This window comes from Rhodnius prolixus, unplaced genomic scaffold (assembly GCF_049639745.1).
Source record: "Rhodnius prolixus isolate KJV_2025 unplaced genomic scaffold, Rpr scaffold_2, whole genome shotgun sequence".
NCBI lineage: Eukaryota > Metazoa > Arthropoda > Insecta > Hemiptera > Reduviidae > Rhodnius > Rhodnius prolixus.
Genome location: NW_027411592.1, coordinates 20,550,371 through 20,566,087, shown reverse-complemented (window position 1 = coordinate 20,566,087; position 15,717 = coordinate 20,550,371). Strand labels below are relative to the sequence as shown.

General features: G+C 35.6%; 1 protein-coding gene across 2 annotated transcripts in view; it reads right to left on the bottom strand.

The window, feature by feature from the left end:
* Window positions 1–15,111, bottom strand: part of LOC141449258 (ras-related and estrogen-regulated growth inhibitor) — a 49,735-nt gene extending 34,624 nt beyond the window's left edge. Inside the window, exons 1-2 of one of the 2 annotated variants that reach the window (XM_074118491.1) lie at window positions 14,929–15,111; window positions 408–479 (exon numbers count right to left, since the gene is read on the bottom strand). The gene's annotated coding sequence lies outside the window, so the exon portion shown is untranslated. The remainder of the gene's footprint in view (window positions 1–407; window positions 480–14,928) is intronic. The other variant, XM_074118490.1, reaches the window with a different exon arrangement.
* Between the last annotated feature and the right edge of the window lie 606 nt (window positions 15,112–15,717).

Genomic DNA, 15,717 nt, shown 5'->3' with positions numbered 1-15,717 from the left:
GAATCGTTTTGAAGGTTGGAAAGTTTAGAAAATAATATGTTAAATTTCTGAAAACGGTGTCTTAAAAAGAAGATGAGCTGGCAGGAAGTCTATGAAAAAAAAGAAAAGCAAAACTAGTTCCCGAGTTCGAATCCAGCAGCCAATTTTCTCTTCCTAGGATCTAGATGGTGAAACTGTCAGAGGTGATACGCGAAAGCTCATTTTGGGTGACACGCATCGACAGAAACCAAAAATTATGATATAATTTTAAATAATACTTGAACGATTTGAGGAGAACTTTGAAGAAATTAAGGTATTTATTGAGAATAAGGATCTGGCTAACTTTCCTCAGATCAATGATCATAAAGCGGGTCACTTAATACTTGCAGAGATGTGGCTAATAAAAGTTTTGGTTCAAAGTTACTCACCTGAAACACTGAGCTGGCAGAGGTTTTCTTTCATGAGTGAATCCAGTGGTCTTCAAGTACTTTTAATGAGGGCTGAAAAATAAGAACAGTTTATTCTTAAAATTATAATCCATTGAATTCATCTTTCGCGTTAGTAACCCATTGATTGCCTGAAGAAAATTATTCAATATAGCCATCATTTGTCTCCCTTTCAGCAGTGAGCCATTGATTAGTAGTGGTAGTCCAAAAGAGGCAAGATCTGAGCAGGGTGAGCAACAAGTTCAAAACTCCAGCTCATTAATTTTTGAACCAGTTTGAGTGAGCAAAGTACATCGATTTACTCACATTGCATTTTTTTTTTTTTTTTTCTGTTACTATGGTTGCAGTTGTCAAAAAAGTATGAATATTTCTATATTATATGTGTCACAGCACCAGATTTAAGTTAGGGTTTTTCAAAATTTTGACACTCCGAGCTCTAAAGGTTCGCCATCACTGATCTAGGAGCTTCTTACAGCTCACTGTCCGGTGATGGACAGTGTTATCTGTAACGAGAGAACACTGCCGTGACAGATATACAGATACTCAGCACAACTGACTAATATGTCATGGCAAACTGGTTTCGGAACTCTGGTCTACCAGAACAATGACATAATATCGGTGAAAGCCATGTTAAGTAATGAAGATGATACAAAATGCATACTAGTTGAAATATTTGGCGACGAAATCTCAAATAATTTTTTTTTTATTGCAGTACTTTAACCCAGAAACTAGATACAAATAAACAAAAAGTAATACAAAATGATTATTCTCAAAAACGAAAATTCAATAAGTTGCCGACTAACAATCTTTCTATCAATACGGTTCAATATTGATTTAACAATAAATAAGTACTGATGACAATTGCAGTTTTAGTTCGTCTTCACTTTCTACATCTTAGACTGAAGTAATGGCATAATATATGATGCAGTTTCTAGAACTTGGCTGCATATAATGAACGCAAGAGCTGTGCAATTCATGAGTCTAAATAAAACATTTCTCTTACGCTTGAATTATTTACAGAATTAGGGAGCAGAAAATAGTGATACTTTAAACAGCTATAAAATAGTGATTTAAATTATTATTTATTTTGTTTTAACGTGTTTAGGTGAGGCTGACAGAAAACATCCTAGTGGACATGTTTATTTACATAATTGCCATTTGGTCCTGGACTATGAGATACAGATACTTGTTGTGTTATCTAGCTCCAATCTTTAGATTTGACTTAATGTTTTCTCATTAGAATAACATCGACTTTTAGTAAGGTCTTCGCGAAAAAATGATGCTGCACGGAGTGAATGAAGGAACGACGGAGTTTTAAACAGCGTTTAGGACAGTAATGGTCAGTTCTAACTGATCCACAATCTTAAAGAAGATCGTCGGTTATGAATGCGAAAATTTAGCAAGACATTTAATGTTATTTCCAAATTTATAATGTGGAGATCACAAAAAACTGTACATCATACACAAAATGGCCCAAATAGATGAAGTACCTACCTCTTCCAGAAGGCCTTCAACAGAATTCTCTAGGAGAAAATGTGACAAAAGGATCGCTACGTTCCAATCAGATCCTCTAATCGGGATCTCCTCCACACATTCTCCTCTCTCATATAGAGAGTGCTACCGCTGGGTAGTTTCTCTCCTCCTGCTCTCCTCCCGCACCAGTTCATCACTCTCTCCATATTTACTTATTGTATACAATGTATACAGATTGTAAATTACAAAATAAATTAAAAAAAAAAGAAAAGGAAAATGTTCCAAAACTTTAAATATAAATAAAAGTATCTGATGCCGTTAAACTATCATAATTTGCTTTTAATTAGCAATAAATTCGTCAACAAATGTTTTCATTTCATTACAGTTTTAGTAAATACGAGTAATAGACATCCTCAAACATTAAATTGAAATCAAAACTGTAGGTTAGAACATGTGTAGCTTCTCGCGTTTAGGCTGGGTTTGATGAACCTTAATCCGTCAGCAAACCATCCCAAATATGTCTAGAAATTACTATCATCAGTAACCATAATTTGCGGAGAATGATTACTTGTTATGAAGAAATGTCTCTGATCTCATCTTTATTTTTCTGAACATGAAGTAGGATAATTGGAACAGTTAATTTCTGAGCAATGCTCCGAATGGTCTATCAGTGTTATAAAATTGTGAAGTGCATTCTTACGTATTCAACTAAACCAAAATAAGTTTTTATTTTTGCGTAATACAGCTACAGTTAGCTACAATTAGCGTCTATTATTGTTGATAAAGCACATCAACATCTGAGGTTATTAGCGCCCGGAGCTTTTTCTCAGAGCACTGTCGGCCTTCGAACTGATTCGTTGTCCATTAGCCGTTTCTGTGAGCAGTAAGAAGCTCCAAGGATGTGGAAATCTAAGGGCCAACAGCTGAATTCAAACCCGGGATCTCAGCGTGGGAGTCTAGTACTTCAACCATTGAACTTATCCGTTTCCTAAGCAGTCTGTCATTATTGTTTTAATTATTTTACATTTTTTAATTAAGGTTATTTGCGCTTGAAACCTTCTCAGTGCACTGCCGGCCTCTGGCCAGTGTACTCTCACTGTGTGGAACAAGCAACACAGTTATTTATCATACAGTGAGGGATACGAGTATGTGCCATAGGAAGACAAAATCTAAGGGTTGTAACACGCCTGGAATTAATCTATCAATGGGTTAATTTCTTTCTTTATTATTTATAAAATTATAATAATTATTATTTTATAAAGCCTTAGTTCAAAATTTAATGTTTATTTTTCTCTAGTTGAAATCGTAACTAAGATCAATCCTATTCCATTTTGTGTGAAACATTCACAATGTATGCATTTAGATTTTCATGAAGAACGTGGAATTCGTGACTTAAATTGCAAAGGATGGTGAATGATTAGTTGCGTTGTTTCTTTGTGTAAACAATTCATTGGCTCCTACTTGCTGAAAGCCGACATTATTCCCAACAGCAGCACCAGTTTCAGTAAATTATTAATCGCAACTGAATAGTGAGAAAATGGCCAAAGTTTGAAGAAACTTTGTGAACTTCATTTTACCTACTGCAATTGTGACTAGTACAGGTTCTTGTAGTTCAATGCCAAAAGATTTTAATCAGCTTCAGTAGTTATACCATTTTTTGCTATATACGTATAAAAAAAAAATACGTTATTTGGAATTCGTTCCATAAAATCATCATCGAGAAAAAAGAACAAGATAGAACGGACTTATTCTCAAGTTAATAAATACTAAATACATAGAAAGTTCAACCGATGCTGAAAGTATTAGCAATATATGGCAAGTTAAAATGTTGGAACTGATGTCAGTTGTATTTAAAGCCTCACGGAGTAATAAATAGAATGTCCTTGTAGTAACGAGCTTCAGCTGAGAAAAAAAAATCTCAAAATAACATTTTACTTTATAAGGAATAACTGCTTCATAGGTTATGTATTTTATTGGGTACCATGTTTTCTAGTAAATCAAAGAGAATTAGCGAAAAAGATTATCCCTACTTCGTAAGATTATGTTTTTTGTTTAGTAATCGCATTTTAAAATGCAGTTAAGGATACTCATCAACAATCAGATGGAGATAAGTTTAATAAAAACAAAGATTAATTAAGATTGATTTAACGAGATCTTCATTAACAACGCCTCATAAATCTTCATAATCTTTTTTTTTCCTAGAACTAGTTTTATTCAAATAATTTTGCGTCACATCAATTATTTTTATTTTTAGTTAGTTGAAATTATTTTTGTTCTTACTCTACTAGTATTATTTAGTAAGAGTAGCAGTATTTAATAGTATAATAAGTATTTTAAGGGAAAAGTATACTAATAAATAAGTGAGAATATTGTAATCCTGTAGCATTTTGAGTTTGGAATTTCACAGCGAACATCGATTTATAAATCCCCAAAGTACGAAAAATTTGTATTTACAAATCGGTCTGTGAAACTAATAATATTAGAAAGAATTGCATATTGCTTTAAAACGTGGAGTAAATGAATAAATTAGAATTATGAGAATTTTTAGTAAGAGAAAATTGAGTTTATGTTATCAAATTATGTTTAAGAGAGTCTTTAAGGAATCGGAAATATCCTTTTGGAAATATAATAAGTGAATAAATTTGTAAAATTAACTATTACAATTTGTAATTATGTATAAAAGAAAATGAAATTGTTGATAAACTTGCAAAGGAAGCCATTAATAGTGGGGAAATTATAAATTACCACACACCGATATCAAGTGTATGTATAATTGCAAAAGCAGCACTACAAAAATGGCATACAGATTACAGTAATGGTAATAAAGAAAGATTCTACAAAACTATGGCAGATCAAGTTACCTAGACAACCATGGTTTAAGGGAACTGTCACTAATAAATGGGTTGTTACGACAATAAGCAGGCTGAGAGCGAACCACGCTGTGTGCGGATCGTATCTTCCACAGGATCAACAAAAGGTCCTCTCCACTTTGCGTAGATTGCAATGAGGAGGAGGATTTCAAACATATAATAATGATATGTCCACGTTATGTGGTAGAAAGGAAACGAATGTTTGACGACTTATACGGGTATTTAGATGCACCATTTCGCTACGAATATATAATATTCTCCACCAACATATATGTGCTTAAGTCTATAGCAGAGCTAGTTAAGAAATATGAATGTATTTAAAAGTTATAGCCGATTAGAATGAATGCAAGAAAATGATTAGAGAAGGATTACGTGATTTTAATTTCGGCTGAACTATAACTATGACAGGAACTGATCCATCCATTAGTTGTAGTTTATGTAAATAGTTGTATATAGTAGAGGGATGAATGTGTGAAGCGAATGTATTTATAAGTAAGAATGGAGAGTGAGTGATATTCTAGTGATAAGCACCTAGACGATGCTGGCTGTATGGCGGAAGCCAATGCCAAAAAGAAAGGCAAAAAAAAAAGTTATGTAAGAAAGTGTTGAGGTACTCTCGAATTTGAAATTAGTAAGGTTAAATAAATGGTAGATAGCTGAAATTTGGGCAAGCTAAACCCAAATACGCGGCCAACCAAATGTCTACTTATTTTACAATACTTTGAAAAACAATTTTAATTTTTCTACAAAAGACGAGTTATGAATCAGATCTGAACTCAATTCAGCACCCTTCGATAGGACTCTTGGGGCCGAAAAGTACTTAATCTTCAGATAAAAGAAAAAAAAAGATTTTTTTTTTTTGCAATGTGAGTAAATCGATGTACTTTGCTCACTAAAACTGGCTCAAAAATTATTGAGCTGGAGTTTTGAACTTGTTGCTCACCCTGCTCAAATCTTGCCTCTTTTGGACTACCACTACTAAATCAGTGGCTTACTGCTGAAAGGGAGATACATGATGGTTATATTGAATAATTTTCTTCAGACAATCAATGGGTTACTAACGCGAAAGATGAATTCAACGGATTATAATTTTAAGAATAAACTGTTCTTATTTTTCAACACTTATTATAGTAAAGTTGCCAAAAATACAACTACTTGAACACACCACTGGATTCACTCATAAAAGAAAATCTCTGCAAGCTCTGTGTTACAGGTGAGTAACTTTGAACCAAAATCTTTATTAGCCACATCTCTGCAACTGACGCAGTGAAAGATTGTTTTTTAAAAAACGCTGGAAACCAAACAAAAATTGTTTTTTAAAAAACGCTGGAAACCAAACAAAAATTGTTTTTTAAAAAACGCTGGAAACCAAACAAAAATTGTTTTTTAAAAAACGCTAGAAACCAAACAAAAATTATTGGTAATTTTGTCAAACCAACATTCTTCAAATTTTGCCTAAAATATTAAACAGATAGTAAAGCAGCACATTACACTTGAATGAAACTTAAGAATTTAAAAAACAGCAAAATCCTTTCAAAGAATTTTTCTACGAAAATGTTTTCAATAAAAGCCATAATAAAATAAAAATGCGTAATGCAATGGGTAAACCAAGTTTTTAAAAACTTCATTATTAATGGATGGGATAAACAAAGTTGGATTGTAGCCGAAGAACTTATTTCTTTGAGTTTATTTTAGATGTAAAATGTTTCTTTCATCCATAAATTGTAAGCTGAAAATCTATTGCTTTCATTTTCTTATCCTGCATGCATATTTCTGTATATTATAAATAAATGAACAAATATTTCTGTGTAGTAAAACAAATGGCCGGCTGTTGAACCCTCGCGTCACTCTCTTGTACCGCAATTTTCCTTATGAAACTATTTTGGCGGGAAAAAACGATAAAAACCATAAAATGCATTTAGTAAAGCAGCACTTTCGCTTGATTTTCAACAAATCTGGAGTTTTCTTTATTACTTAATTCTTATAAATATTACACAAGTGATAAGACCGCTCATTAGTCTTAAATACAACGTCTTTAAAATAAAACTTGACCCATTTCTTCCACGAAATGCCTTCAAAAAGCATTTTGCTGGGGAAAAAAAATATTCATAAAAATAAAGTTACAGTCCTGCGGTGTGAACAATTAAATAAAATCGTTTCAAACGTTTTCGAGAAAATGAAAAATCGACACATTAATGTGGTACAAACGGTTAGATAATTTTATCCGCGAACTTAAACCAATTTCGAATATCAATTTTCAACCTTCTACGATTTCCAGCTTGCTGTTTTTTTGATTGTGCTGTTCAATTACATATTCTAACTGACCAATTCGTAAAAATTTCAGATTTACGGGGCCGTTAAACGGATATTAATAACTCAAAACAGTAAATATACACAATTATGATAAAACAAAGTTATAATAAAATAATTATTATGAGTGCAGATTATATTTAATAATATCAGTCACATAAATGGTGTTGAAGAGAAGTAGTGGATTGAGGGAATTAAATGTAAGATACTTTAGCTTAAACGTTTTCAAGATGTAAATCTTAGTTAGCTGTTTAGATAACACGCGTGGTGTGTGCGAGTTGCTCTAATAGCAGCTTCTTTTAAATTAATCAGTTGTTTGTAGACTTTAAAAAAGATACGTGGATCTTTTTTTTTTTTTGTAGAATAAAGGCGTGGAATAACGAGAGTAAAAAAGAACTCTTTGAGCGTAGAAGAGGTTTATGAACTTGTAAAATAATCTGTACAGAAATAGCATGAAATAGGGGAAATTTATAGCATAGTTCCTATTCAGAGGAGGAAATAACCAGCATTTCTGCTGAGACCTAGTCAAAGATGACTTTAAGTGCTCTTCATGATGTCAGTTGTTTCATCACCTAAAAAACCCACAGCATTTTAATGTCACTTATGAATTATGCAGGGTGGGGCAAAAGGTATGAACCGGTTTTAAAGGGATGTAAAACAAAAACAATCACGTAGGTGGCGGCCGTCAGCCGCGATGCACTCTTGAAGGCGAATTCTGAAGTTTTCAACCGCTCTTCTGCACATTTCGATGGGTATTGCCGTAACTACCTCTCTAATTCTGTCCTTAAGTTCTTCCTGGGTATGTGGACGATGTTTAAAAACTTTTTCCTTTATGTACCCCCAAAGAAAAGAATCACAAATTCTCAAATCTGGTGAGCGCGCAGGCCACTCCACGTCACCCCTCAAAGAGACGAGGCGCTGGGGGAACACTCGTTTCAATCTCGCCATTGAAATCCTAGCAGCGTGGGATGTAGCCCCGTCCTGGCCAGATGTCTCCCAGATTAGTTGCTTCACACAATTCTTCCAGCTTAGGTTCAAAAAACTCTTCCATCATTATCACATAGCGCTCAGCGGCGACAGGACGGTTAGCATTTGTGATTTTTTCCTTTGGGGGTAGATAAAGGAAAAAGTTTTTAAACATCGTCCACATACCCAGGAAGAACTTAAGGACAGAATCAGATAGGAAGTTACGGCAATACCCATCTAAATGTGCAGAAGAGCGGTTGAAAACTTAAGAATTCGCCTTCAAGAGTGCATCGCGGCTGGCGGCTGCCACCTACGTGATATCATCTTTCAAACTTAATGTAAAAAACTAGATTCTGTACTGAATTAAACAATATAAACTGTTCAAGCTCATTCCTACTCCTTTCTGTCCTCCAATGTATGCTAACCGCATCGCACGCATCGACCTCGGCAGTTATCGTGCTTACGACTGTTCTCGGCTGCTCTTTGCTCTGTGCAGTCACCTCTCAGTATGTGAGTGAGTCTCTCTTCGTCGTTTACCGCAGTCTGTTCGTAACGTCGGTTCTCTGGCGCTCGTACGGAAGTGTTTTCCGTTTTCCGCTATTCTCGTTACACCGCACGTTCACCGAAACTGTACGAGTGCTAAGTTTACTACTCTTCCTGTTACACCGCAATTTCAAGTGTTATCCCGTGTTCACTTCTATTCGTTACACCGCATGTTCACGGGTACGCAGTTTTCCGCTATTCTCGCTACACCGCATGTTCACCGCTATAAAGAATATTAATGCCTATTTGGCCTTCAATCAGCTCGCCTTTAGTCAAGAGGACATAATCTACGCTCACAAAGGTATCTAGGGCCAGGGGGTGGGGGAGTCGACTCTCTTTTCCCTTTGGGGTTTCCGTTTCCTTAGAGCTGTGTCACGCCAGTGTCCACATCTTGCAAGGTAAGCCTTATTATTTCATTCTATTTGTATAATTTCATTTGATTGCCCGCTTAACGAACTACACCCTATTCTATACAGTCCACTTACCGCGTTTATTTGCAAAGATCAAACATAAACATAATTTCTGTAAGTTGAATTGTTTTTGTTTTACATCCCTTTAAAACCGGTTCATACCTTTTGCTCCACCCTGTACTTGATGCCAACTATTCACATCCTGAAGCGTGTATTGCTAATTATACCAGGTGTACGTTTAACTTCATTTTAATTGATTAAACTAGCCAAGTTTTCTTAAGCGGTTCTCTCTCTAAGTAGCATTAAGTTGGTAAGTTAGCTTCAACTTTAAGAAAGAAAGGATTTCAGCATAAGATGGAATAGATATACAGGAGATTCAGGATTGGATATTCTGTTTGTTCTGATCAGCTAGATTTTCATGAAAAGCGTGCGGAAGTTTCAGATATATTAGCGACAGTTCGACGTTTGTACAATACCAAGTGTTCCATATTTGTTTAGCTAATGATGTGGTAGTGTCAAAGAAAGGACAGAAAATTCGTAAAATAGATTAAAGAGTTATTTTTAAGGATATCCCCCGCAGAAAAAAAGGTCCTTTTCCTTGAGAGGAGCAACTTTTCTTCATCATTTTGTTTTGAACTATTAGTAAAATATAGTACAATTCTATTGGACTGCCATTTGATAAAAATCTACTGCTTGTTATAAGCTAAAAAAAAATACTGCTTTTTCAATTAAGAGAAAAATATTTGAAATAAAGATAGCGGGCGAGCGAGCATCCTTTTCTCCAGCGTTTAGAATTATATTTAGGTTAGTAGGTGACAGCTGTGGGTATACAGGTTTTTAATTGACCCTAGGGGGTTCACGGGTTAGTCGCTCTTATCATCTCGTTCATTATTAAAACCAGTGTCCTTTCATCGCATTCAACGAACACAATCAACTCTCCAATTTGTTTTATTTTTTTTAGTCGTCAATATTTGATTAATAGAATGGACATTGATCTTGGAACAATACAAAAAATATCATGGAAATTTTTTTGAATTCTGAATATCTGTAGATATAAGGAGAGAGATTCTAGATCTCACAATTCCTGCTGCGAAAAAAGTAAAAAACAAAACATTTTTTTCTTAAAGAATGGTAATAAATATTAAAAATAATATTAACCAGTTAAGCGTGGAATTTAGTTTTAAAAAACACCCCCCACAGTCGTGTATACACGTCGAACGCAGGGCAAAACAACCAAAAGTTTACAACTTGTCGTAATAGTCACTGCAAGCACTTTTTCTGCAATTTCTGGGGCTTGCAAGTGCTTTTACAAGAAAGAAAAGAGCTTTGAATTCTGTGCAAAATGAAATCATGCTCGTACTGAGGTCTGAACCTCTATCTAAGGTTAAAAACGGCATTGCACAAGGGTTGAGAGCTTTTATTTGTGTCCTTAATTTCCAATCTCTAATGCGGAGACCAAGCACTTATAATTTGGCTGGCTCCCTGCACCCCTCCGAAAAAGATACTTGGCAGTTCTATTGGTAAGATAAAGGAAACATCCCACCAAATAATATTCTTATTGTATTTTTTTAAAATTTCGAGTTTTTATACACGTCGAACGCACCTTAATAGAGATTCGGTGTGACATGTGTACACGTCAAACAAGCTTAACTGGTTAATAGGGAAGAGATTGCTCCAATGGTTAGCGTTGGACTTCCAATGCGGAGATCCCGAGTTCGAATCCAGCTGCTGACCCTTAGATTTCCTCTTACTAGGAGCTTCTTACAGCTCACTGCCCATGATGGACAGTTTTGCCCATATAAATGTCTAGAATTAATATTGTTTTTTGTAACAATAATAATAATTCACACATTCAAACAACAATCTTACCGAAAATCATTTTTTTATAATTTGCTTTAAATGTCCTAACTTAAATAGAGTTCAGGATAAAGCTAAGGAAGTTTCTTGCGAAAGGACACTCTTTGTTTGCCTTCTTTCACCAAACTAAATCTAAATTCCATCTCACTCTGTCCAAATCCTCTACACAATTCTTCTTCTAGTCTGCATTCCGTCACTTAAGACAGCAGCGTACAATAAATTATTCCTAGTTCCAGCTACTTCCAACAGTAAATCCCAGTCAAGAACTCAACGTCCTCTTTTTTTCCTGATCTCGTCTCTTTCTTGAATTTCCCCAGCACCAGAGGCTAACTGCCCCTTGCAATCTCCCTTGCTTACTATTCGTATTTTCCAGCGCATAAAAAGGAATTCATCTATTTTTTTGCATATTTTTTTTTTTTGTTTAAAGGGGGCATCGATGGCCTCCAGCACCTGGAACTTTCTCACTAGACTCTCATTTCCAGGCAGTCATCTCTTGTTGCAGAAAATTGCCCATGAAGGGATAGTTCGCTTTATATATTTTTTGAGAAATAACATGATACCATTCTTTCTTTGTTGGAGAAATATGCAGCTTTTACAGTCAAATTAAAATTTTACAAACCAAAATCTTTGTTCGTCACCTCTGATAAGGTTTGTTTGTGGTGATTCGGCGCTATTCTCTGTCCGCAACTAGAACACTTTTCTCTTAACTGATCCTACATTTAATCAACTTGGTACCTCATTACAAGTTACTTGAATACATTTTCCAAGGATACTGAAACTTTTCTTGACCAACTGAGTTGCACTAAATGAACAATTTGAACAACTTTTCTCTCGCATGGGTTATTTTTTAACCTTAAGTTATTACACATTGTAAACAATATTATCTTCCGAAGGGTGATTACAGAGATTCTAACAAATTTAAGAGACAAAAAAGTTATCATCCACACATAAAAACGAGGAAGATAAAAATTAAATTATTTACAAAGTATTATGGTATTTACAAAGATTAAAATGATGATTGAATAGAGATTTTTTATTTAATGTCTGAATTTAGTACACATCTTTCATCAGCTTCATACAAGTTACAGACACACTTACATAAAATAGAATCCTGGACCAAGAAGTGGCGGATTAAAAGGAACCCACAGAAATGCCACCAGCATGCCACGTTTACTCTCCGGCGGGACTTCTGTCCACCTGTCCTCTTCAACAGCAATCCTTTTTCTTGTACAGATCTGAAGCACTACCTTGGGCTCTTTATAGAAAAAAGACTCACGTGGAACCCACTTAAAAGACAAGCAACGGCGAAACGTGCTAAACTAGACTTCTTGGACTACGCTCTAAATTTCCCATTGAACTCAAACGATTAATATACATCACTATCCTCAAACCTATGTGGACTTACGGACTAGAGCTGTGGGGTTCAGCGAAAACTACAAACATACGAACGGTACAGGACATTTCAGTCAAAACTCCTCCGACATATAGCTGACGCTCCTTTCTACGGTAACTAACCTCACCCTTCACAACGACCTCAACATTCCCTTCATAGACCAACTCGCCAAGACTAAATATCAAAAATACCATATTGCTCTCTCGACTAGCTCAAATCCTCTTGTACAGTCACTCACGTTCTCTGACATCCCTAACAATACTCCTCGACGGCTGAATCGCCAGTAGCCCCGTGGCTTCCTTACTGACTGAAGAACTAAACGTCATTATTCTCCCATCTCTGCTCTCTCCTCCTCATATTCTCCTCTTCACATTCCCCTATCTCATATGGAGAGTGCTACCACTGGGTATTTTCTCTCCTCCTGCTCTTCCCGCACCAGTTCATCTTATTTACATCCTATTTACTTGTTGTATATATGTATACAGATTGTAAATTACAAAATAAATAAAAAAAAAAGCCTGAATTTTAAAGTCGTTAAAATGTTTCCTGATCGATTTCGATATCAAGAGCAGCGTTTTTTTATTATTGCTATTTAAAAAAAAAAAGAAAAAAGTTGGAAATGTATTTATTTTTTAAATCGAAATTGAAAAACTTAAAAATACCCAATTTTATTGGAATTTATTTAATGAAAAAAAAAGAGAAGTGAAAATGAACTGATTGATTCATTTTCTTTAGAAGAAATGTGAAGATTTGATAAGTCCATGTTGATGAGTGCATGATTTCAGATGATACTGTTCACCATCACAATTGACGAATAAGCTGCCGATTGAGGGATGGGAAACAGAATACAGGAAATGAAGCATAATGTTATTGATTTAAAAAGAGGATAAACAGCGAGGGCGGAATTTCAATTAAATTTTAGGAACTGGCAGTTGTGTCTGAAGTCGAATTTTTACGAGGGTCGTTTGAAAAGTCCGTGCAAAGTCAGAGAGATAGCACTACTGGCGCGTATCGAGGTTATGTTTAGTTAGTAGCATCTCTTGGATGAACACACACCAAGTATCAGCCAGATCGGTCTATTTCTTTGTGTTTGGCATTCGTTTGAATCGAGGAAGTCGAGTGATTTTCAAAAAATGGACGAAAAAGAATTTCTGGTGTGTTGATTAAACACTACTTTATGAAAGGCAAAACGCCACAGGAGACTAAAGAGAAGCTTGATAAACATTATGGTGACTCTGCACCTTCGATTAGAACACTTTATAAGTGGTTTCCAAATTTTCGGAGTGGCCATATGGGCACAAGTGACGCTGAACGTTCTGGACGCCCTGTTGAGGTTACTACTCCAGAAATCATTGATAAAATCCATGATATGGTGATAGATAACAGAAGAGTGAAGGTGCGTGAGATTGCTAGTGCTGTGGGCATCTCGAATGAACGGGTACATAATATTTTGCATCAACATTTGGACATGACAAAGCTATCCGCAAGATGGGTGCCTCGATTGCTCACGCTTGACCAAAAACGAAATCGTGTGAAGTGTTGCAAGGACGGTTTGCAGCTGTTCCAGAAGAATCCGCAGGACTTTAAGCGTCGTTTCGTCATTGTGGATGAAACATGGATACATCACTACACTCCTGAGACCAAAGAACAATCTAAACAATGGGTTACCAAGGGGGAATCTGCGCCAAAAAAAGGCGAAGACCGTTCCTTCGGCCGGAAAGATTATGGCGACTGTCTTTTGGGATTCGCAAGGAATAATCCTCATCGACTATCTGGAAAAGGGTAAAACTATTACAGGTGCATATTATTCATCGTTATTGGACCGTTTGAAAACCGAGCTGCAAGAAAAACGCCCACGATTGGCCCACAAAAAAGTCCTTTTCCATCACGACAACGCACCAGCTCATACCTTAGCAGGTGTGGTCGCAAAATTAATGGAAATAGGGTTCCAACTCGTTTCACATCCTCCCTATTCTCCAGACTTGGCTCCCTCGGACTACTATATGTTCCCCAATATGAAGAAATGGCTGGCGGGAAAAAGATTTTATTCAAACGAGGAGGTGATTGCAGAAACGAATGGCTATTTTTCAGACTTGGACAAATCCTATTATTCGGAAGGGATCAACAAACTAGAGCAGCGTTGGACGAAGTGTATAAGCCTAAAAGGAGACTATGTTGAAAAATAAAAAAGGTTTACCCCAAAAAATTAAGTAGTTTTTATTTTTGCACGGACTTTTCCAACGACCCTCGTAAGCTATTACTTTTGCCGCTGATTCAAACGTTAAGCTGTTTAAATAATGCACAAATAAAGAAAATTATTCTAATACAAAATGAATTCTGAATCTTTTATTAAACTTTCTCACAAAAATTCAGTCAAAAAAATTTCAATCTTACGTTTGAAAGTTGTACACAATTTGGCAAATTGATGGAAGCACTATCTTACTTTTATACAAAAAGTTGTTATAAAAATAAACAGAACTAAGTTGATTACATCAATGCTTGTGTTGAAAATTTAACCTAAACAATCAAATAAAAGAAACATCAGTAGCAAAGTTTTCGGTAATTCTATTACAGAGAAAAAATTCGACTCACTTTACCTTAAGTAACACTAATCTATAGTAATAAATCTAATTTACATCAACCTTAAGGGCCATTATTAATAATAAATTGGGAGACAATACCTTGCAATGTCATGTAAATAAGATGATGACGGCTGGTATTGCATTAATCGACATTATAACAGTAAGTTTAACTATTACCATGGACCCGTAAATTCAGTGCGATGTTGAATAGTGTTCTCTGCACAAGACGACTTGTGTTCACGGACACTAGCACGGTCATACTAATATTTTTAGACGTCTGCCGCTTCTACATCGCGTTAAACACATGGTCCCCACTTTCTACTGTGAATTAAGAAGAGGGCGATTTTTTAAAAAAAAAAATAATTTATGTGATTTTACTCGATTAGGCAAAAATTTTTTTTGGATAATCCCACACTTACTACAATTCTATTGGGCTTATTTTCTTCTAGCAAGGTAATTTGATTAAACGTTAATTAATTTTTAGCGTGTTTATAAATGATATTTCACCTGCACTGATGATAGTTACACTAAAATGCGAAAAATGGGACATTTGGGAAGATGAAAAGGCTATAAAGTTAAACAGATTAGAATATCCTAATTTCCCCAGTTTTACAGTAACCTCTAGCGCTAATCTAGAGTCTAAGGCTGGAAACATAGTGGAGCGGCGAGCAAAGCGGCGCTGATAGCGAAGAGCGAAGCGGCGAAATCAAACACAAGTTAACATATGGGACCGCGCATAGTGGCGAGCAAAGCGAAGATAGAGCAACTCTATCTATTTCTAGTTTTTGTTTTTGCCGCTTCGCTCTTCGCTATCAGCGCCGCTCCACTATGTTTCCAGCCTTAAACACAATACTGGCAGCGCACAATCATAACCTCTTTCCAACTTGA